General features: G+C 31.6%; 1 long non-coding RNA gene across 1 annotated transcript in view; it reads left to right on the top strand.

Annotated features, from left to right (window-relative positions):
* The first annotated feature begins 13,357 nt into the window (after positions 1-13,357).
* The window catches only part of LOC133202800 (uncharacterized), a 153,335-nt gene continuing 140,924 nt past the window's right edge, over positions 13,358-25,768 (top strand). Inside the window, exon 1 of the long non-coding RNA XR_009723307.1 lies at positions 13,358-13,374. This is a non-coding gene — a long non-coding RNA (uncharacterized LOC133202800). The remainder of the gene's footprint in view (positions 13,375-25,768) is intronic.

Here is a 25,768-nt window from a genome sequence, read left to right as displayed (position 1 = left end):
TTATGAAATTTCCTACAGACATGGATTTCATCCAGCAAACAACTGCCAACCATTTAAAACGATTTGTGAGAAGTCTAGACACACAGCTGCTGGAAGCCTTTATGAGATTTTGTACAGCATCTAATATCATAGGGGAAGAAATCAAAGTAGAATTCAACAAAATGAATGGCTTTGGCAGAAGACCAACCGCGCAAACCTGTGGCTGCGTATTAAAAATCCCAACGACATACGACAGTTTTCAAGAGATGAGAGAAGAGTTCGAAAATCTTCTCAAAAGTAATGTCTGGGAAATGGGATATGTGTAACTGTTTTGTTTTTGGCGTATGAGTGAGAATGTTTATGTTATGTTTTATGTTAAATTTACTTAATCACAATACAGTGGACAATTTTGAATATTTTTGATGCGTGTAGAATAAAAGTCTATATGTTTCTACTTAACTTCCTCAATTAGAGAGTATTGTGATTGTAACAGTCATATTTGACTACTTTTAGCTTAATGGAGGCTTTTGGTTGATGACAAGAATGTAAGTTTTCATTCATTTATTCAAATGGAGCGTCACACATTGATGCTTATGATCATTTAGTCATGTTATTTCTTACATTAATTCGTTCATGAGGATTATTATCATTTGTGTTTTACTTCTGTTTATTCTTACTCTTTTTCCCTACAAAAATAAAGAAATTTTGTTGCTTAATTAAGTGGGTTTTTTTTTTACTTTACATTATATTTAAAAGTCGCATTTATTGTCAGAACACAATGAAAGAAAATGATTTTGTATGAGATTCTGTATCAATATGACCAAAAAGACACACACACACAAAAACTGTTTTATGATACAGCTGATTGTCCCCGGGGTGCGTGTGTAAGATTTGCACGTGTGTATTTTTAAACCTCATGCAAAATTACACCTAGTCAGAGTAGGTGCAAATTAACTTTTGCGTATATAGTTTATTTTCGGTCATGTGAACGCATAGCAATATTTACACACAAGAAAATACAGTGTATATACTAAAATAGTCTATAAAATATGGCATCATTGATTTCATTTAAAAAATACATTTTTTTTTAAATATTAGACAGAAGAGTGATCATCTGTTGTATCATTAATGAAGGCCAAATATTATTTTAAGTAGCATTTAAACACGAAATGGCAATATTTTTCTGACATTTCAACATTATTATCTGATATTTAACTAGTTGACATCGCTATCTGACAAGTGGACTTTTGCAAGAAGCACTGACTTTTACAGTTGACAGCATACTTGAACATTTAAACCTGCGTTATGTACGGATGTACGGAATTCATAATAGATAAGAAAACATCAATTGTGGTTATAGTTTTGGTATTAGGGACACTTACATTATTTAACAACACAAGAGATGATTGGAGGTAGAATGAAATTACTCAAAAATCTCTATTCATCAGAAAAAGTATCTTTTTTTATTTTCTTTTTCTAAAAGGAATTAAAATAAGAAAAAAAAAACATCCCGGAAGGGAAACTTTACAGGAGTTGGTCAAGGTGGTCAGGAGGGGGTTTAGGGTAGGATCGTTGCCGTTCCCGGTCTAGACAACCGAATATGAGCTTTGAAATAACCCATTATTTACGTTTTATCAACTATTAAGCTAAATTTTTATATCGCAAAAAAGCTTCCATATATTTTCCTGATGTAAAAGTAAGCCGTCGATTGTAGAAGTCAGCGCTTCTCGCAAAAGTCCAGTACTGGACTTTTGAGAGAAGTGCTGACTTTTACAGTCGACGGCTTACTTTTACACTTTCACAATATACAGAATTTCTTCTGCGATATAATTTTTTAGCTTAACAATTAAATATAAGATACTAATGGATCATTTCAAAGCTCATATTACGTTTCTTAGGAAGAAAACGGAAACTGCTTTTTTCTCAACTCCCTCTCATGCCACTTTGACCAACTCATACAGGCGCGGATCCAGGATTTTTTCCAGGGGGGTCCACCCCAGTCCAAAAAAAGATCCCAACCCAAAAAATTCTTGACATGCAAAAACAAAAACAAAACCAAAACAAAAATCCCTTCCCTATCCAGAAAATCACTTGACAAGCAAAAAACAAACAAAAAAAAAACCACCTAAAATCCAATTCCTAAACGAGAAAAACACATATTTCATGGTGGTGATGGTGGGGTCCACGTTTTCTAGGGGGGGGGGGGGTCCAAAGTCATTTTTACTTGCTTCAGTATATACTTTTAATACCGCTGCAAATTCCATGGGGGGGGGGGGGTCCTGACCCCCCTCCCCCGATCCCCCTCTAGATCCGCGCATGTCCTTCCAGATTTTCCTTCCGGAACTTTTTTTTTCATCCTTATTTAAATTCCTTAAGAAAGAAAGATTAAAAGGAGATACTGCCCTTTACGTATAAGGTATTTAAAGCTATTTAAAGCTAAGCTATTTAAAACTGTTCTACATGCAGTCATATTTTGCGTTTATTGTATACTTTTAAATCATATGAGAATCCCTAACACAATGTCTATAGCCAGTTTTAAGATTTTTATAAATCTATTATCCATTTCGTAACTCCATACATGCATAGATACGGAAGCGTAAAGGTCTCTACACTTGTGTTATATTTTTGTACATTGTCTTACTTTTTATTAGTTATATCAACTTAAAAATATCTATATGAAAAATATTGATTTAAGAATGAAAATGAAAGATATCGATGTAGTTAGCTCACCATACACAATAAAAACACAAGCATAAGAGTTAAATTGATATAAATATGCTAGTATTTCTAGGGGGAAAATTTGAAAATACATGTATTGTTCTCCAACTAATTTCGCGGGCGCGGGAATTTTAATGAAACGTCACATCTCTCAGATTTATTGACGACACATGCACAATGTCACGGTGTCATGTGTAAAGTGTTAAATATTTGTTGTATGGTTATAGAGAAAAACAAATTAAAGAAGGGGGTGAGAGGGAGGTGATCAGTTAGATTGTCCCCATTGAAGCAAACATCAATTATAATCAAATCATTCTGATTAATAAGAAATGAAATCTACTAGTATATGCATGTCTAGTAATAATTTAATATTTTTTCTTATTAATAAAAAAAATCATCAAATTCTCTTTGAAATAAAAATTATATGCTAGCAAAGTATGCATAACAAATATGCTGTGACTAAAATAATTAAGGACAGCTCCCCCCTTTCCCATCGTTTCAATGTTCCATTCATAAATACATTTAGTACTTGTCCTAATTTGTGGATGAAGCGAAAGTAGAATGTAAAATATTATAAAAGTGACACTGGCTATGTACTCTGTAAATACTTGATGTTTTACCACTCTGTGGTAAACAAAGAATGTGTCACATAGACGTGACAGCACATCAAATCTACATGTAACTTCTAATTACTTTGAAATAATGTAAAATAATCTGTGCTTCATTGCAGCCAATATGCATAAGCTTAGTCACAGAGTTAAAAGAGGGAAAGGGTGGGGTCAGCCAAATAAAATATATGACAAAAAAACCCAGAGATTTAATTATCCAACTGCGAGTAACTTCTTTATTATTGGGATATATTAGCGGATCTCTACTATACTCATGTTTAAGAAAAGCTTGAGGAGGGGCACAAAGATACTCTTGCCTCTACCCCTATTCAAAAGTGCTTACAGAACAATTTATAGCCCCCTATGGCTATGCCTATGATCTAACTGTTGATTTCTCTCCAGCTCCTTTTTTAAAAATATTTTTGAATCTATATCAGCCTATAATCGAATACGATAGCAAATACATGGCACAGGAGCTTTCACTGAATCCCGAGTGAAGTGAAGATTCATTAGAATTCCCGCCTCCGCGAAGTTAATTCAATAACAATATTTTCTCACTTTTTCTCGGAAATATTCATATATTTATATCGATATAACTACATATTAATTTTTACATATTGACATTACTATATTGATATGATTATATATTTTGCTTTGATCAATATCTTAAAATCAATATTTTTTTTAAGTCGATAAAACTTATAGCAATAAAATCAATTAAATAAAAGGAGGTGCCTTAAATTATGTTAAAAAATCTATATACAGTTCAAAATATATGTATAAATAAGGAGTTATTACACTTTATATGTAGATAAGACAATAAAATATAAGACAATATACAAGTTATAACACAACAAGTGAAGAGCCCTTTACGCTTCCGTAGCATAGAGTAAAACGTAAAGCCGTAGATATATATTAAGTTCATTTTCAATTTTCTCGGATAGATTTTTCAGACCTTTTATATTTTTGTCAAACAAAAAACCTTCAAGATCATTCAAATACAGTGCAAATAAAAATGGTTGTAAATTTTCACCTTATCTTACTCCAACAATACACGTAAACATTACTGATGATACTCCGTTATCTACTACTCTTGATTTAAAATACCCTTATACATATTGGTTATAACTTTAAAACATTTGCCATCTATATTATTTAATAAAATTTTATTCCAGAGACCTAATCGCCAGACTGAGTCAAAGGCTTTCTCTAAATCTATGAAACGCAGTACAATTTCTTTTTATATGATTTAAACAATTCAATAAGTGTGTATAATGAAAAAAATATGAAGTCTTTTCGAAAACCAGCTTGGTTCTCTAGGATATGTTGGGCTCTGTTAGCATAGTTATTTAGTCTCTCGTTGCTAATGGCAGTGAACAATTTACCCAACCAACTTATTAATGTAATTGGTCTGTAATTTTTGGGATCAGAACTATCACCTTTACTTTTATATATTGGGATTATATTGCCATAAGTCCACTGTGATGGAATTATTCCATAATTAAATATTCTTTTAAATAGCTCAACATACAAGTTCAATACGCAGTCAGATGTACTCTTGATGTACTCATTTATAATTCTGTCATCACCGCTAAATTTATTATTTTTCAATATTTTAATACTTTTTAAAACTTCAAATGTGTAATTGGTTGATTAATATAGTGATTTAATTGCAAATCAAATACTAAAAGGAGTTCTTCCTGAGTTAAAACATGGTTCTCATTTGATTCATTGAATTGCATATTGCTACAGTCTTTATAAAAAATATAAAGGTCGTTTAAGTCAGCCATACATCTTTGCTTGTTTGTGTATATTACATTATTCTAACTAATAAGAAATTAGATATGATGTGCTGATAATTAAATTTTATCTGATATATTTATTCTGTCATGATATTTTTTGGAATTCATTGTGTGTGGGAAGGGGGGGGGGGGTGTGTGTTCAAAACTGTGGCGGTGAATTAGTTTAGTCACAGGGATAATTATTATGCATACTTTGCAAGCAAATGATTTATACTTCAAACAGAGATGCCCATGTGTCCATGCATAAACTGTGTTAACCAGTTGACATTATACTTTTTTTTTAGAAGAAAACAAAAAAAAAGGATCTGAGAAGTCGTCATAATTATCTGACAAGTCGACATCAATAAACAACAGGTCAACATACTTATTTGACAAGTTTACAAAAGTTCGGCAAGTTGACATCGTTATCTGAAAAGTTGATTTAATATCTATCAAGTTGATTTGTTAGAAAATTATGTCGACTTGTCAGATAATTATGATGACTTTTGGATAATTATATCAACTTGTCAGATTCTATGATATCAAGTAGATATCAGTGGCATTGGCAAGCTTTAATATCAAGATACCGAGTTTCTAGTCATGAGGATTACTATCTGACAAGTCAACAAACATATCTGACCAGTAGATATAAGGATCTGGCATATCAAAATAAAGATCTAACAAAGTCGACATAATTATCTGACAAGATGTGGCAGAAAATAAGACACCATGTATTTTAGCTCAAAGCTTAGGACAATTTTACGGGGAAGAACAAAAGGTCCAGCTGGTGAAATGATAAAAAAGTTTTCTTTTTTTATTGATCAAGCTTATAATCCCTTTTTTTATTGATCAAGCTTATAATCCCTTTTTTTATTGATCAAGCTTATAATCCATAAACCACCATTTTGAGATGATACAGAGCAATAAATCTTAATATTTGTGTTAACAAATACATGTAGACTGTAAATTAATGATACACGTATATTGTTTGCATACATTTTGAAAATAGCGTTACTAGTTTTTCTGATTACAAGATTTTTGGTTGTTTTTACATAACATTCATGATCCAGGAACGAAAATCAATGTAAATGGCCTTTCCTTCATAAATGTTTGATGGTGGTTCTAAGTCATATTCTTCCATGAAAATACAACCGAGTTCAAATATTTCTTCATCGCATGGAAGCACGTTTTCTATGGTACATTCATGTTTACAAAGCTCAAGAACTTCTCCGTCAATCGGATGAATATGATCTTGAACTTGAAAGAGCTCTGGAAAAAGATAAACATTCGATGGACGACCTCGAACACTTCCCTCTGCCGTTTTTTTAGACTGCATATAATGAGTATTCCACACACGTGCTACTTCGTCCAACTCAGTCTGAAAAGAAAATGAAGTGATTTTTATACACAGTACTTGCAAAGTTTAAATTCGATATTTTTTTTTTTTATCGTAACTCATAACAAAAAATAAATATTGTTGAAATTTGAAATCTTACTATACTTAATTTTCATAAATTCTTTTATAAGATTGTACAATTTTAAATTAATTCAAAGGTCAAAAGGGAAAGAAATAAAATAGTCTCTAGAGCAGACACATATGTACCTGAAGTAACGCCATAAAACAAAACTGAAGCAGATTGGTGTCCAATTTGTCACCCGTAAAAAGACCCCGATTTTGTAAATCCTTTAACTCTTCCATCCATGTCTGACAACATTCCTTTCTCAAAATACCCCACCACGATTCAATTCTTGTGTTGAATGAGCTCTTTCCAAAGATAAATTGATTATGCTCAAGTGTGTCGTTTCTAGAGAAGAGATTCTGCAATGCAGCAATGAGTACATTTTCTGTACCCATGTCACCTCTCATAAACAAAGGGGAACCTGCATGAACATTTACTGCGTCTAAATAATATCTTCCTATGACTGTCGGGTCATTATTTGTTCGGCCAACTTTCAACCAAATAATTTTCCTTGAATAACCGTCAATACATCCGTTAATACACAATCCATACTTCTTTAATTTATCATACGAATCTACATGCCAGCAGAAATTGGGACCTTTTGACCAATAGTCTCGCCTTTTTAATCTTCTTCTCGATCTGATATTAACACCATGTGGATCAACCACTTGAAGCAACAGTCTTATATCTTCTCTTTTCACCTTGAAGCCATTCATTTTACACTTTTGATGCATCCATCTATAGCCATGACTTTGTCCAGATGTTTCCAATTGATTGTATACAAAATTAAAAACAGACTGGGCAGACGAGAAAATCTTCCGCCTCGTAAGATTTAAATTTTTTAGGTGTCTTTTTAACTGACGTGTTGACATTACAATGCCATGGTTAAGAAACAAAACTTTCACAATGTCTTGATATCGTAAATCATAATGGAAGTACTGATGGATTAAATGGTAGATTTCCTCCTGCAAAAATGAGTATCGTTGAGAACAATTTTTCAATGATTTTTGGTTTATGCACCGTAGGAAGCAATGTCAGTTGGAAGGGGGGGGGGGGGCACAGGCATACATTTTCAGTTGGGGGCACTATCAACTACCAAAAATTCCTAGACAAGCAAAATAAAGGTCAACAGACATTTTTATTGAGGGGGTAGAGCAGGTTATGTTTTTCTATAGTATACTATATTTCAGCAAAATTATTGGGGGCGTGCCCCGTGCCCCCCCCCCCTCCGGTTCCTACGGCCATGCGTTTATTTTTTAATTTACTACTTTAAATTCTCAGTAAGCCCACGACTAAAAGAAAGAGGGAATATAAGGAACAATACCCTGCTCTGAGACAACATTTCTCAATTTTGAAAGTTCATGAAAAAGTTAAATGTCACCTTCATTTTTGATATATTTTTAAATTAACAGATTTATTAGATAATGGGTCTGTTGATCTGGAGCCATAAGCATGATTTTTGAATACGAATGGGTCTAATCTTTATATTACATTTAGTTTAAATGACGTAAAAGTAAGTGTAAAATTTAATTAATATATTTTTTAAATGGTTTCTGATCCTTTCCTTTTTTATATATACAATGTATATATCAACAAAGTTGATTGGTTAAAGCACACTGATACACATCAAAGACATATGTTATTGACAATTTCATAAATTTTTAGAAATGTGAACTTATTTTTCTCAGAGCGGGGGGTTTTCCTCGACATGTACACCTCCATTCTTAGTCGGGAACTCATTGACAAAATTTGTCAACGCCAATTAATAAAATACAATCATATATTATAAATTAAATATGTAATTATATTTCGTCTTCAGTAATTATTCAGTTTACTTACCTCATGTTCCACTCCTTGTCCCTGTGCCATGACTGAAAAAAAGGTTTTCCAATCCCAATTGTCGACTTAAAAATAGTCTGGAACGTACCAAAGCCATGAAGGGACAATCCGAGATAACGGATTGTCTAATTAGAGGGAACGAATTAATAATCTGAGAAAACGAATAACTAATTCGTGGGAACGATTTAAATTTCGTGGGAACGAATTGTTTAAACCGAGAGAACGAATTACAATCCGAGATAACGGATTGTGTAATTTGAGGGAACGAATTGATAATCTGAGAGAACGAATAATTAAACCGTGGGAACGAATTGTTTAAACCGAGAGAACGAATTACAATCCGAGAGAACGCATTGTGTAATTTGAGGGAACGAATTGATAATCTGAGAGAACGAATAATTAAACCGTGGGAACGAATCGTTTAAACCGAGAGAACGAATTACAATCCGAGATAACGGATTGTGTAATTTGAGGGAACGAATTGATAATCTGTGAGAACGAATTAGTAATTCGTTATAACAGATTGTCAATCCGAGAGAACGGATTATATAAATCGAGATCTCGGTTTACTTTTACACTTTTTTGAAAATCCTCATGTCCCTTCATGGCTTTCGTAATTATCCGACATCTGTCTGTATGTCGTCTTTTATCTGCGTCTGTTGACTGGTTTCATATTTGAACTTCTCCAGTAGACTTATACAGCTTGGCTTTTTGAAATCATATTTGGCACAATAAATACATGTACTTTAGAGACAGGAATGCAAATAAAGAGTCATATGTATCTCATTACAAGGACGAGTTCCTTATCAATTAAATAATAAAATAATAAAAAGTATTATTTCCTATGTAGCTTGTAACAAGAGCTTTGATTGGATACAAAGTCGGGTGTAAATTTCCGTACAACCGACTTGAGCCGGGGGTAAAAAAAAACGTGACGTCACAATGCATATTTTCTCTATGATAAAAAGCAATATATGGAATAAAACCCTGGGTAAATCCCCGTACACCCTTATTGGACCTGGATAACATAGTACATGATTATTTACGAATCTTCCCAAGAACCACTGAAGCTAAAAACATAAATATTCCTTATTTTGTTTTTACACACATTTAGTCATGTGGATTCAAATTCGTTCAAATCATTGCCCTTGAGGTCACGATGCAATCAAAATACTCCCACAGTAGTGAATCTTCAATACGTTCCTATAAATTTTAAATGAAATACGTTACAATATTGAATTCATAGTGAGTAAATGAGAATCATTGGTGAGACGTATTCAATATAATTATCGTACTAAAATTTGAAATGGCTGATATATTTCAAGTCACCTGAGTCACTCTTGTAACTTATGCTGTTTCTGTCCTTTGCCGTGCGTCATCAGATGTTTGAATGGCTGAACTAATGTCAGCCAGCTTTTGTATGTAGAATTGATGGATTAAGGGGTACAAAAATAATATTAATAACTTCATATTTTCAGCCTTTTCTTAAAAGAATTACTATAATCAACTATAGCTTACTATAGTTAACTATGATGAAAACTTCGATCCTTTGATTTACTATGAAACTTTACTCTGGAACTTTTTTTGGGGGGATTTCAAAGCTTAAAATCTCTTAAATTTGATAACTGTTATGTAAAATTTGGGGAAAAAAATATGTGAATACACAATCAATACTTTCATTTAAAATAAAAAAAATCTGCATGCATGAATTGAAGAACCAAAAATATAACAATCTGAAATCCATAATAAAATACTTAGGTTTACTATAGAAAAAATGATACTATAATAAACTGTAGTTAACTGTAGTTATTTTTTGTTAGGGTTGTTGAGGCCTGGGGATTGTAGTTAAAACCATAAAAACGCAATCTTCGAAATAAAATCTTGATTCCTGGACATCAAGTTGTCAAACTTTTGGCATGATTATAAAAAGCAATGAACCCTCTTCCAAAGGTGTGAAATTTACAGTCCCTGGGTTCAGAATTCAGGCTGCAATGTTGGGTTAGGTTAGCCATATACTTATAATTTATAATGTCTTATAAACTTTCTTTATCTTAGCTCTTTTCTCTTAGCTATGTAACATATAAAATGTTTCCATGCACAAGTATAACAAGCACGCAACCTTTTATCAAAATTGTGAAAATCATACCCTATGCTTCCGTTTTTCAGGTAATAGGGTGATGTTAAAATCGTGGGTCATATATATTTAAAAAAAACATTATATCTTTGAAAATCGTCTTTACCCATCAACCTCTTTCAGGAAGACTGTTCCCATTAAAAATACCCCTCTACCAAAATTGCGAAAAGCTTGGTCCATTGGTGAGAATAAATTGATGATATATAAAAAAAATCATTACCTCTGCGAAAATCTTAATTCCTCTTGACTTATTGGCACTAGCGGTCAAAGTGTTAAAGTGGTTACATGAGTATAATTACACTAGGTCCTCTACTAAAAATATGAAATTTATGGCAACCTTATTAAGGACTAAGGGTGGGGCTAGTTGTTCATTTATTGAAAATAATAGTAACTTAAAACTTAAAAAATCTTTAACTTCAATAATGGACATATATCCCACAAGAAAATATCAGTGTAAGAAAAAAACTTGATTCATGAGGCTTGGTTTAGACAATATCTCATCAAAGGACTAGAAGTTTTTATCTTTTTTTTCCTTTTAAATGTATACATAAAGGCAACGTCTATGAATGTGTTGATGTTATTAAAAGTTTACAATCCTGACCTTAAGTTTATTTATTAACGCAATTTTCTTAATTGATAGAAAAAAACAAGGTATATACGTCTTCAGCAGAATCTATTGCTGAAACAAATTACGTTATTTACTACTACTAGTATACGAGGGTTGTCCCAAAATACAATATTTCAGTGTCTGGTGTAGGAAGGCGGCGCAGTACATGTACCCATAAATTGCAATTAAAAATCGATATATGATATTTAAAATTTTACGAAAAGGTATTTAATACATAGAATTTTGAAAATAGAAATAAAAATTATTGATATTCCATTGATAACTACCCCTCCTCCAATTTTGTGGCATATGACTTGTTTACCCCGGTAATATGAATTTTATAACGTTTTATATGCACTGGTTTGAAATCTGACTTGTCGAAAAATGGCGGTTGCGATGAAAACGGCGGCGCACTTGACTGTGATCAAATGCTCTAACTTGGATTCACTCCTACAGAAACGCAGAAGTAATAAATGTCTGGTACCTAATGAAATGTATTCCGGTCCTTATTATAAGTATTATAAGTATGTGAAAAAGCGAAACTAAATAAGAAACAAGCCGAAGAGATGGGTAAGAAATTTTTGTCAAAGTGACATTTTTGCAACTCCATTTGCAAAGACAGAGAGGAAAAACCCTCAGAGACGTAGGGCTTTTAAAACCATTATTACTGGATACATATGCATGTACATACTTCGTTTGTGTTTTCTAATCTTAATTTATATCATAGCAATTAAGATATTTGTCATTTATTTCTATAATCATAATGTTGAAGTAAAGAATTTGTTTATTGTAAGAAGTGTATCCACCCCAATCAAAATTGGTGACGTTAAGTGTATCTTTCTTGACGTCAGAGACTGCTCCGGGTGTTAAGGAATGGAAATACTAAAATTGTAATTACTCGAATTGTTTTCAAACAATCATGTTCGTAATTTAACCAATAACATACTTCATCCACCAAGAAAATGTTACAACGATACGTTCATTCTTGTAAAAAATATGGGATCAGTTTACGGAATTTTGGGACAACCCTCATATATATATATATATATATATATATATATATATATATATATATATATATATATATATATATATATATATATATATATATATATATATATATATATATATATATATATATATATATATATATATATATATTGCATTTTGGTTTTTCATTAATTTATTGCTTTTAGATATATGATATAAACAAAATCACTCTGTTTTGATCTTGCCCCTCGTATCAGATCTCGGATGGTATCGGCCCGCGCCCTCAGACCTCCAGGCTCGGGCCGATACCAACCGCTCAGGCTGATACCAGGTCCGAGATCAAACAATAGTGCGGTTTTCTATACGTGTCGAAAGCTGTGATTTGTTATGCTTTATTAATGGTGAAATTAATTTTTAAGATGTGAAGAATTGCAAGTTTCAAATTTTCCCGAGGAAATGAATACCATTTCCCATTTATATATATATATATATATATATATATATATATATATATATATATATATATATATATATATATATATATATATATATATATATATATATATATATTTGCATTTGCAAATGTCTTCCATTATATGACTATCCATTGGCTTTCAGTTTTGGCGGACTTGAAGTAGGTCACAAGATCAGACTTTCTTGATATGTATGGAAAGCATCTGGAAGGTTTGAGACTGTTGCATTTCCATAACGGAGTCTAAATGGTGCAATTTTTCTTCGTAAAATATATAATTTTCTTTTAAAAAAAAACAAAAAAACCCCATTTTTTTAGGTTTTCATTTGGATATGACATGAAGTTGGTACGTGCTCAAATCTAATAATGTCTTTGGGCTAACTTTGGTCTTAAATATTAAATGATGCAAAATTTATCTTTAAAAATTGTAAACTTAAAACTGTCTATGATGTTTAATATTCTATCTTTCTGAAATCACCCATATAAATTTAACAAATGTTTATTACTTTTTTTATTGCTATATAGGACATAATTGAGAAACTTTGAATGAAAAGTTTAAATCTATTTAGTAAAACTTATTCATTATACTTATAGAAGAATGATTTTAGTTGATTTTTGAAAAAAAAAATTACATCATCGATCCTGAACACCAATTCAATATGCTGCACTATAGCTTGTTTAGAATTTACTTCCTATTTCTATTATCTTTAAAAAAAACTTTTGAGCATCTTCCTTATTGGACGCAACAACAAAATCTTATCAATCTAATATGCAACCACTAAAAAGGTAATCATAGTAAATTTAAGTAACAATAATTTATAAATCAAAGTATATATTTTTAGAATTTTAAAATAAAAGATTGTTTTAAAGATTTTTTTAAGATTAAAAAGCGAAAGAAATTTCAAATTTCAAATTGAACCAACCAGGTATAGTTTAATTAAGTAGCAAAAAATTGATAATTAAAGAATCCCTTTTTTTTTTTTAAAAAAGAATTTTAGAATAAAAAATTGTTTAAAAGATAAAAGATTAAAAGAAAGGGATTTCAAATTTAATATCATTTAATCATTTTTGGTTTCCCGAAGTATGTTCTTGTGATAGTTAGACAAAATTAATTATACATATTAGAAGTCACAAATAAAGGTGAAAGTTGCCTTGCCTTGCTTTAATGGAAATTGCAGATAGATGGTAGACTACCCACCCATTTTTATGTAGTATGGAAAAGCAAGTAGCAAACAAATTAGATGTGACGGAGTCTTGACTGAGTACGTGGGACCTTCAAAATTCCAAATGTCTCTTGCGGCTTGATTAATAGTGAATCTAAGTTAAAAGTGTATAACAAAGTGTATAAAAAGGTGTTTGATGATAACAAATACATGTACACAAGTTCGCTCCCCCAACGGTGGCACTGTCAAACATATTTTCATCTGTTTTCATCTGTATCGTGAGAAAGTCTAGGATTTTTTTCTTAACTTTTGTTTGTTTGCAAATTGTCACTCTGTTTTATCTGTGGGATAAATTATCTGATATTAATCATGACGTCATAAACATACGAACTTTGAAATTACAGTTCATATGTTCTCTTTATATTGAGTGCCAATGTGTTCATTATATATATACATTGTGTTCATGATAACGTGTTATTTACACACCACTATCGACAGTATCTGCATTGTATTTTGTCAGAATTAAAATTTTATCTGTAGATTACAAAAAAATTACATAACAACTCCTGTAAAAGTAGTGATTACACATTTTATCATGTTTACAACTCCTTTATCCAATGAGTACCACTCAATGGATAGATGTTTCATATCTTAACTTGATGTCATGTATTTATATATACTAGTATCCGCCTTTGTAATGATAAAAATTCCAATACAATTTCCAAAAACACTTTTATCTTTTTGAAGCCTACTTTCTTTTTCTGTAATCTTGAAAAAAGTCTAGAGATATCTTCCTTCTTCCCCGTCTCACGCGATACCAAGCAAAGTCATTTCAATCCACAATGCAGCCACCAGACAGGTAAAGTTTTAATATGGTGTGAAAATATATTCTAATAGTATTTTTGAAAGACATTCTCAATCTTAAAAACTGCGTTGAAAAAAAAATACTTAGAGCATCTTTCATGGAATTTGTAATTTTAGAGAACGTCATTTTAAAAGATTAAGGAATTTAGCTGAACTTCGTTTGATAATTTTTGGTGTTTGTCCGTTTTATTTTCTTTTTCCAATTGAAGCTAATTTTGTAAAGTCAGTAATTAGAGATTGTTTAATAAAACGGGAGAGAGTCCAGATTTATCCTAATGATGATTGATATTCTAAAGATTGTTTTAAAAGTTTGTTCCACAATATATTATTTCTGAAAACAAATCAAGATAGGGTTTAACTGTAGAGATAATTTTTTTTCAGTCTGACAGAATTACTAGAATGTGCTTTCGTTTTATAGCAATAAATTGTGAGCAGAAAATTATAGAAAGTTCGTTTCCAAATAAAATTATAAACATATCAAATAACAAATGACAGATTTACTAGCCATTTTGGTGAAAATATAGGATTGGTTACTTTTGTTCCTTTAAAGCTCATCTTGCATCACACAAAAGTGATATGTAAAAATGAAGCACATTCACTCTTTTTTAGCCGATCTGTTTTTATATTCGTATGAAGCAGAATTTATCAAAACACTTTTCATGAGAAGAAGAAAACACTTGCCATGGCCTTCAACTCGACATTCAGTTATATTAATTAACACTTATAGTTATCTCCATTTATATGTCGACTCCATTTATCCTAATGAACTTGAAATATAAGACAATGCATAGTCTTCCACATCTGCTTTATATTTGGATGTTTTACTGACTACAGACGACAAAGGCCGACAAACAACCAATTTGTGACTTCAGCGTTTTCATTATCAACTTTCTTTATTCATGTAGTAGTATTCCGCTATCACCTGCATATGGTGTTTATGTCTACCGACTTATTCGCTACTGAAAAGCATGATCTAAGTACGATCAATTTTTAAACCGAGACATGCTACTCACACATAACCCTAACCCATCTGTCAATTAAAATGAATTACAATTAGTTACATGTGACATACATTTCGATACTCCTGTTACATTAATGTTTTGCTTGTTTGTGTATTTACATTTATTAAATTTAATTATTTTAGGAACAAATTTTTGATTTTAATGACAATACATGTATATATTCGTTGAATTGTACATGCCTATATCTGAAATGGTTTATGATAAGATATGATTTTTATATCTGAAGTGATGTGTTTCCTATCTTCACGTAATTGGAGAAGAGGTAGAAAAACAAAACTGGTTGGTTTTATCAGTGTGGTCGATAATAAAATCCATCCGATAAACACATTGGAGGTAATATTATCATTTAACAAATGTTAATTAAATCTGTTTGCCGTTGTGTGAAAAATGAAGATCTATCCAAAAATGGGGTAGTTTCTACTGGCAAGAGGGACAAACGTGTGTAAAGATGTACATGACATTATCACTTCGTAAATAAAATGTTCATTTTGTTGACGTCATTAAAGGTTTAGTTATGCCCAATTAAAACTCCGATTCGAAAAAAAAAAGAAAGAAGAACAAATGCTGTAAAGAGTCACTTTAAAAATACTGTATGTTAACCCCTCGTAAACCATTCTCAAGCTCGGCCAGTGTCTCGTTTGACACGCATGTAAAGTCTTGATGTTACCCTAAACGACATGCAATATTTATTATATCATACTGCATGTTTAAAACAAATAGATGTACATATAATAATGAACCCTGCGCGCATACATGTAAACTCAACATTTTAGAATGTCTCCCGTCGTCAAGCACTGTTGCTATGTTCTATTGTTCCATCACGGTTTTGGGAATAAATTTATTGATTGGATCAAAATTTTAAATACAAATTAATTTTAAAGCATCTGTTCTACAATGTGGACATTTATCTGAACAAATCCATATTCAGAGAGGCTATAGACAGGGAGATCCCGTTGCACCTTATTTATTTCTCCTCTGTGCTGAAATTCTTGCTATTCTTGTGAAACAAAATAAAGACATAAAGGGCATTATTATTCAGGAGAAAGAACACAAAATTTCCCAATATGCTGATGACACTTCGCTTGTCTCGATGGTTCACCAAAATCACTTTTTGCTGCTCTTGATACCTTGGATTTTTTTCACGGTTGTCTGGGTTAAAAATAAATAGTAATAAAACAAAAATTATTTGGATTGGCTCGAAGAAAAATTTCAAATTAAGTTTTTCACCATCCAAGATGGAAGTTAGATTAGGGGTCAACAACTTTCTCATTGCTGGGTATTAATTTTTCTGTAGACTTAGAAACTATTACTGACACAAATTATAATATTATTCTACCCAAAATAAAATCTTTGATTCAACAGTGGAATCGACGAATACTAACACCTATTGGTCGAGTCACTGTTGTAAAAACTTTAATTTTACCAAAACAGAATCATTTATTTATTTCTCTTCCTACACCTAGCAGCGACAAAATTTCCTCATTAAATAAAGATATCTTTGAATTTGTATGGAAATCAAAATGTGATAAGGTTAAGAGAAATATAGTTACTCAAGATAATCTATATGGAGGTTTAAAAATGGTAAATATTTTTAACTTCATAAAATCTCTAAAATGCACTTGGGTCCAAAGACTGTTGAATACAGGAAATAAACCATGGTTAGATATGTTTTTGGCAGTTAATGGAAATGATGTTATAAAACAATTTTTAGGCTTTGGAGACGAGTATATCTCTAATGTTTTAATGACAAAGAACAATCGTTTTTGGCTTGATGTTTTTAGTTCTTGGCAAAATGTAATGAAAAAGATGGAACATGACAAGGATATGAAATATAAAGCTTGTAATATTCCAATATGGTACAACTCAAACATAAAGATTGATAGTAAGAGTATTTTAATAAAAAATTGGTATCTTAAAGGTGTTAAAACTGTTGGGGACTTCCTGTCTGATGATTGTTTTTTTCTTTCAAAGTCTGCTTTTCAACAAAAATTTAATATTCCTACTTTAAATGTAATGCAGTTCAATAGTGTCATTTGTGCTATTGCAAAATGCTTTAAAAATCTGGCAATTGAGAGAACATCAATGAAGAAAAGTTGTTTGCCTTATTTACCATTTTATTATGAAAATATTATGTTAAATAATAAATGTACAAAAATTATTTATAATGTCATAAACAAAAATTGTATGCAACTTACAGCAATTTCAAAGTGGAATGTAGAGTTGACTCCCCATGGAGTGAATGATATATGCACACAAGATGTTTTTCGAGTATGTTTCAAGACTACAAATGATTCTTCTGTACAGTGGTTTCAATACCGACTTCTTCATAGAATTCTTCCTGTTGGATATTATCTTAAAAAAGTTAACATTAAAACATCTGATTCATGCAACTTTTGTAAGGAGGATATTGAAACTATCCAACATGTATTTGTAACTTGTAATGATAATAGTGGATTTATGGAGAAATTTGAGTATGCATATCTGTAGAACAACTTCTAAAAGAATTGGTTTTAATATTAAAAATATTATTTTAGGTGAAATACCACTCACTAAAGATAACATGATTATAAACTTTATCATATTATACACTAAGCAGTATATTTTTTCTTGCTTATCACAATGTAAAAAACCAAACTTTTTTGGCCTTGTAAATCATTAGAAAAAATGAAATATAACATTGAGACGAGAGAAGTGTATCAATCTATAACTCTAAATTATCATTGTTTGAAAAGAAATGGGACTTATGGAAGAAAATTTTTGAACCCAGTTGAAATGTTTTTCTTTTTAACCAATCTATGGAATATTATGGAATGTTTTATATTTGTTTTTTCAATAATTGTTTGTATTTTTTTTTAATATGTGAACAACAGATATAATGATTTCTGTCCTCTTAAAGCAGCCTTCATATTTCTTCATCATATTTCCAGCTTAATCCGATAAGTGTGAGTGTCTGTATGAATGTGTGTGTGTGTCTGTGCAAAAAAATCCATTGTATACTGTTTTTGTAGACATTTATATGCATGTTTATGTATACAATGGACAATGTAAATAAAAAAAAAAAGATCTTCAAAAAATCTGCTGGAATTCCCATGGAATCTAATTGTGCCTCTTAAGACGGAAACCTGTTTGTATATTCGTATGAAGCAGATTTATTCAAAAACTTCTACATAAAAGAAGTCTCTTGCTGTGGCCTTCAATTCGACATTTAAAAAAATCGACGATGTTTTATCAATAAACAATATTCATTTAAGAAATATGAAGATAACGACCAAAATCCGTTGAAACAATAGAGATTTGGAACAGAAAGAAATAGGGATCGACCTCTAAAAATATCAGAGGTGGGACCAGGTGTCATGTAGGAGTCAGCTTCCCCTGTCGAACGGACACACCCGCCGTGTGCTCCTTGTCATGATCGGGCAAATGAAAAATCCGTACATAATTCAGTGAAAATAATGGTTTAACAATTTGTAGGAGAAACGTCAGTCAACATTCGAATTGACAGATTGTATTTGCTGAAAAGGTCATTGTATCGACCATAGAATTTTTGAAATGTTGACTTCAAACGAGACTGTTGATATTCTTGTTACATCAATTTTTTTATCAATAGCTTGTCTCGATTTAGAAATTTTTCGTACGTAGAGCATTAGTACCCATGGGAATTCCGACAGATTATTGGAAGACTTGATCTCGGAAAAACTACATAGATATTGTCAATTTAATATCTACTTCAAAAACCACATAGATATTGTCAATCAGATACTCAAGCATCTTTTTGATATCAACTTCAGAGTACCTGTGTTTACAATCAGAATGTTTTCAACAAAATAACTTTGCAAATGTCAAATGACAAGGTAATTAAATTTAAGAGTTTTATTTTTATTGAAAAAGCAGCTGTCTATGATGTCAAAAAGACTGGACTTGAATCCTGGGGGAATGGTTTCATAAAGTGATGAAATTAAAGTCGTACTTTTTGATGTTATTGATTTTTGGTCAAATTCATATGTTGATTCGATATATGCCATTGAACTTGAATTTATTTAAAAAACACCACAGAGTCTGAAACATCTGTTTCATATTGAGATGTTTTAATTGAGAAATGCATTGAATGCAAACTAACAAAATAAACTTTATCATTAACGTGATGACTTCAACATTTCTATCTTCAACTTACTTTATATAAGAAGAGATATATCATTATCTCCTGGATATGGTATATATGACTCCCATTTGATTCGTTTTTTTAAAGAACATATTCTGCATACGAACAATTTCTAAACCTATGCAGGCATACAGCCAAATCGTTGATACCAGGGTACAAACGATCTCATGTAAAGTCAACAATTTGCAAATTCTATGGTCAATACAATGCCCTTGTTTACAAATAAAAACTATCATTACATCGAATGTTGACTGACATTTTTTTTATACAAATTGTTTGGCCATTTTTATCATCGAATTGTCTATGAATTAATTCTCTGTCTACTAGATAGTGACAAGGAACTCACGGCGGGTGTGACCGCTCGACAGGGATGGTCACTGCTTCTTATTAAATTGTTAAAATTGTTCATTGACCGACAAATTTTACCTATGATAGAATGATAAGGAAACTGCACTCGTACTTAAAATCTTACGTCAAAACCATGAAATAAGATCCCCACAAAAAAAATTGAAACAACAGTATGATTAAAAAATAAGAAGACCTAAAACTGCAATGACTGAATTTTCATTAAAGATAAAGAAAAGAATGGCTATTGAAATCATTGCCGTTTAAAAATAAAATATGTGAAGAAGTTATGTACCTCCTGTGTATTCATAAGATAGATAAAAAGCATCTATTCTAAAATTGTACCTGCTTGGTCTTGACAAAAACTGCAAACATTGGAACACTCGTGCTTTGTGTCATTCATGCAGGGCGACGGATAATTTGACGCACAATGCGGGGGATCTCTACAAGATAAGACTAAAGCAAATTCATAATCTTTTTGATTTTACACATATATGTGTAATTTATTTTGTAGTTTTGATATAAAATTTATGAATATTCAAAATGTATCTAAATTGCCATAAATAGACAGTCCAAAAAATATATAGTTATCATAACTTTTAAAAATTAATTTGATTATTTAGTAGTGTTTTTTTTTCTTTGATAAAGGAAATTACAGTTAACCTTGTGTATTAAAAGAAAGACCCACACTTTTTCCGTGTGAATTTAAAATTTGTTTCTAGATGCGTTTTTAATAAAGATGATTATGTAAAGTATCAGATGCATTTAAAGTTACACAGTGAGTCAGTATCATGTGTTTCTTTTAAGATAATTGTATCATAAAGCTAAAGATTTATGAGAGATATGAATAAGGCGAAGTTTTGAGATCTCAACTGCACGGTAAAAGCAAGAAAAGACTGCAGAATGTAAGTGCCGGAAAAAGAAAAGTTGTATCTATGGCTTGGTTGTTATCGTCAATGACAGCAATGTCAAGGTCATGTGTCTTTTATTTTTAGCGTGAAACTTGTAAACAACATTGAATTGGAACAATCAAAAGTGAGGAATAAGTTATGATCATCTTTTTTTTGAAGATTATATCAAAATCCTCGATCATACGACATTTATATCCGTGGAATTGACACCATGGTAACTTCTTCAACTTTTCTGCGCATGCGTACCTTAAAGAGGAAGAAGTGAAGCAATATTTTCGTGTTGGGGCAAACTAAAATTATTTTTACTTATATTTTTTTCCATAAAAGTAGATTTTTTAGGTTCTGAAACCTGTAATTTTCTGAAACCTAATACTTTCAAGAATTGAATAAAATTTGCATGTGTCTTGCAAAAATTCTACTTTTGTCAATTTTCCCGTTTTTCCGTCACGGTGTCTCTTTAAAGTAAATGATAGTTAAGAGGAAAAAGTAATAAAACTTAGAAACTTGGCAAAATAAAAAATAAAATATAGAGCCTTTCAATGTATATGAAACGATTTCTACTGATTATATATGGATGTGTAAAAGCAAACAAGAAATCTATAAATGTACATGGGAATTGTGTAACAATCACGACAATTTAGACGTATGTGTATCTGAACCATGATACATGTGTTTGAAAAGGTTCAGGAAATTCAAATTTTATACGTCATACAAGAACTCTTTTTATTTATAGGGACAGTTCGAACCAGTTATTTAGGTATATCTATTGATCAAAAATGTTTGATAAACAGAAGAATCTCTTCTACAAAACAAGATCGATAATATTTTGGTCTGAAACAAATCTTTGCTATCCAATTCGTAGCTACAAAATATATTTCAACCCTATCATTCCATTTTTGTGCCTTTTGTGAGCTTTTTTAAATATTGATAACAATGGATTATCATTTCTTTGCTAGAATTTGGCTGACTCAGATTTTTTTTTATTTCAAACCAATCTGAGCAGTGTTAACTTCTGCGTAACTCAGGGTACCTATAACTTACATCGCTGGCGGATGAATACATACCTATCCGCACATTCTGCGTAACCAGAAAGTTTTCCATTCTTTATTAAAGGATTTTCTGTAGGGACAATCACCACAGGGAAAAAAACACTCCGCTGTCATTACGCCTAAATAACATGTACCTAGCAGTTGTTATTCAATTGAAAATTTTGTTTTTGTTTTAACACTGAAAATTTGTCGTTTAAATGTATAAATTAGTTTTACCTAATAGCAGTCGCCAGAGAACAAGTTTTCCATATATCTTGTCACAGTAGTATCTGAATGCCCTCGAATTTTCTTAAGTTTCGTTGCGATACTTTTGCTTCGTCTTATATTGAAAAACATGCACTACAACATATCTTATCAATTCTCAGTTAGGTCAAATAGTACTCAAGCAATGAATAATGACGCATTTTGTTTTTGACTTATCTTTAAGTTTGGAAAATTGTTTTAGGAATCAAAGGTTTTTGTCTTTTGCGTGACAGAGAAATTTCAAGTTTAAGATTCATCGCATAATATGAACAATAAACTCAGTCCGTTTTAAGTACCTTTTACCTTAGATTGACAAATGAATCATTCAAACAAGACTTCTTCTTTATTTCTCTGGCTATGGATATAATACATTTACACTTAACGCATTCCAAAATCAAAACAGAAAATCTTCTTTTTTTCTGTTTTTAGCATTTTGCCTTCAGGTGTTGACAAAATCTAACAAAAAGAAAAGCTTTGTAAGATATTTATTGGTTAGTTTGTGAAAAATTACTATTTTCTCAATAAAAAGACAATCTTAGGTCACAAGACGAAATGAAATGTATATTATTTAGAGGAACTACTGAAACATTACATATTCAAAGCAAAAGGAAACTTTCATCTTGATGATAGCAAGAATTTCCCCCCAAATAAAATCTGTTTTAGTTCTTTCACTTGTCAACGTTTGCTCTAGTGTCGCGGCGTAAGGAGTTGATCCTTACGTCGCGGGTTTGAATGCACCGTGCAGCGTGGTGAACAGTCCTTCTGATGAGACTGTATAAACCGAGGTCCCGTGTCGCAGTAGGTGCTGGCACGAAAAAGATCCCTCACCGCTAAAGGCCGTAAGTGCAGGTATAAATTTGCAGCCCTCCATCGCCAAGTATTGGCGTCTCTCAATATGAGTGAAAAATCCTCGAAGGGACATAAAACAACCACCCAACCAACCAAATAAACAAAAAGGTCTTCCACTTGATTAATTGTTAGGCCATTATTTACACTTCTACCACAGTTATTGACGAGATCAAAGAAATGCCGCGGACATTATTCTCCAATAAATCACGAACGTCATCAAAAAATTATCAGATCAGAAACACATGTCAAACCTGTACAGTTGAAATAAATATTTCAATGTAAATTCTACTACTTATTTAGACCATATCGATGTGTCGTCTTACGCAGTCTAAATAGTGTGTATTGCCTGAAACAGCTGATAAATATCCTTTTTATAGCCAGGTCGGGTTGTTCCACGGACCTCCCCACAACATTTACACTCCGTGATTTTACTGATAAAGCAATGAAATAGACAACTGATTTTGTTATTTTACATTCATAAAAAATTAACCAATACATGTTACAAACAAATTTATAAATAATTAAAGGATATTTTTAATCCAACGAAAGCTGAAACCGTCTGCATTTTATGCAATCGATACACAAGTAAACAAACAAATTGACTCTGGTGTTAAATGGAACAGCAAAATCGCGACATGGTGACCTAATTCGTTTCTCTATAGAGAAAACGATCAGCCAAATTTTAGAGCTGTTAGTAGAATAGAAATAAAGTCCTTGTTGTCGTGAATGATGCAGGATAACCTCCGAGGTCGAGAAATGTTGTCTGAAATATAAAAGCCTATTGTTTTCCCGGTCACAATTTTTCAGAGGAAGGGTTTACTTTAGGATTTTCCCCACAGGTTAAATTAATTAAAAAAAAATGGCACACCCTAAATGAGATAAAGGACAAGGTGCGTTTGGTTCATAATCCGCACAATACCACAATCGAAATTTTGTGCATATAAAATGCCCTCAAATAGATGTTTCATTAGTGAAAATTTCGAAGTGGTGGTATTCTGTGGACCGATCGAAAAATGCTTGCGAGTCGTTGATTTTTAACGATTATTCCGTAAATACGCATTTAGTAGATGCTTTGACAACGAAAAAATAGTATATAGTGGACACATTTTGAAAGTTTTGGTTTGTTTTTTAAACAAGCCTATATATATATATATATATATATATATATATATATATATATATATATATATATATATATATATATATATATATATATATATATATATATATATTAGATGGATAGATAGAAAAATTAATATTTAAATCCCTTTACACTACATAAATTTCTCAAATTTCTCAAATTATCTTCATTAGTTTGTAAAGAGTCTTACAGTGCCTGGAACCGGTAAAGATCAGAGAATTTTTAAATTAATTTGGGGAAATGAAATACAATCTGTGGTCACAAAGTACAAAAAAAACAAATCGTGACAAGAGTAAAAGTCAAATTTTCGGCCATTAAATAAGAATACGTAGAGAAGAATAATATTAGTAAATATATTTTGTATATAAAGTAAATCTGGAACTGGTTAGAAATTTGATCTGGTATCCATTGCAACCTCTACGTACCGGAACACAAAGTTTTTTTTGTTGGGTTGTAGGGGGGGGGGGAGAATAAGAAAACCTTTAATTCAGAATAGGGATGAGCAATCATAATTACAAAGCATAATAATAATAAACAAGATAGTTACAAAACGGACAAAATTAAATTATCAACACATTTTGCAATTTACAATAAAGTAAATGATTTATTTTCCTGACATTGTAAATGTAAAAAGGAAACAAAAATACATTTTATTACATTTTCTATAATATCACGTCTTCACTTCTACATATCAAAAGACAGGATGACCAGGGTTGGCCGGGAAATACCAGGGATGGGAATTACCAGTGGTAAATACCGGTATTTCCCGTCCCGGGAAATACTGTATACAGGGTTTTTTTCGCCCCGTGTTATTTTCGCCCTATCACACTAGCAAAAGATTTTGTCCCGTTTTAAATTCGCCCAAGCGTAGTTGTGTCAAAGAGAGATAACTCTATTATGTTTTATTTCCTTCAAAGAACAATAACTCTTTTTCGCCATATACAGAAAAATAGCTCTACCCCGTATGAACTGTATGTGAATATTACTCAAGCAATTATCACCTCTGCCTGTCTCAAATTTATACATTAAAATCATTAATACTAGTACTAGTGGTCAAGTCTCTGCCGATCGAGGATGACTTTCTTCAAATATTTGAGCAGAACACCGAAAAGAAAATCGGAGTTATTTCCTGAAACTGATAAACCCGATTTTATACAAGCTAATGAAGAAGTTTATGACGAAATTATCGGAAGCGGCGGAAAAAAGAGGAAACGGGGAAACTACAACAATTACAGTCCCGAGGTTCGAGCAAAAATGGCCAAGTGTGCTGTAGAAAACGGTGTTGCCAATGCCCCCCCCCCTCCCCCCCCCCCCCCGAAAATTTACCAAGGAACTTGGAAGTCCCGTTAGCAAGAGCACTTTTCGAAGCATAAAAGCATAATATTTGCGAAAATGTTTATTTTCTAAAGAAGAACTGACGGAGTTACCCGAAGA

Source organism: Saccostrea echinata, unplaced genomic scaffold, assembly GCF_033153115.1.
Source record: "Saccostrea echinata isolate AGI-Se365-2 ecotype Australia unplaced genomic scaffold, CSIRO_AGI_Sech_v1 ptg000047l, whole genome shotgun sequence".
NCBI lineage: Eukaryota > Metazoa > Mollusca > Bivalvia > Ostreida > Ostreidae > Saccostrea > Saccostrea echinata.
The sequence above is the reverse complement of the archived record's forward strand: the minus strand, read 5'-3'. Positions and strand labels throughout refer to the sequence as shown.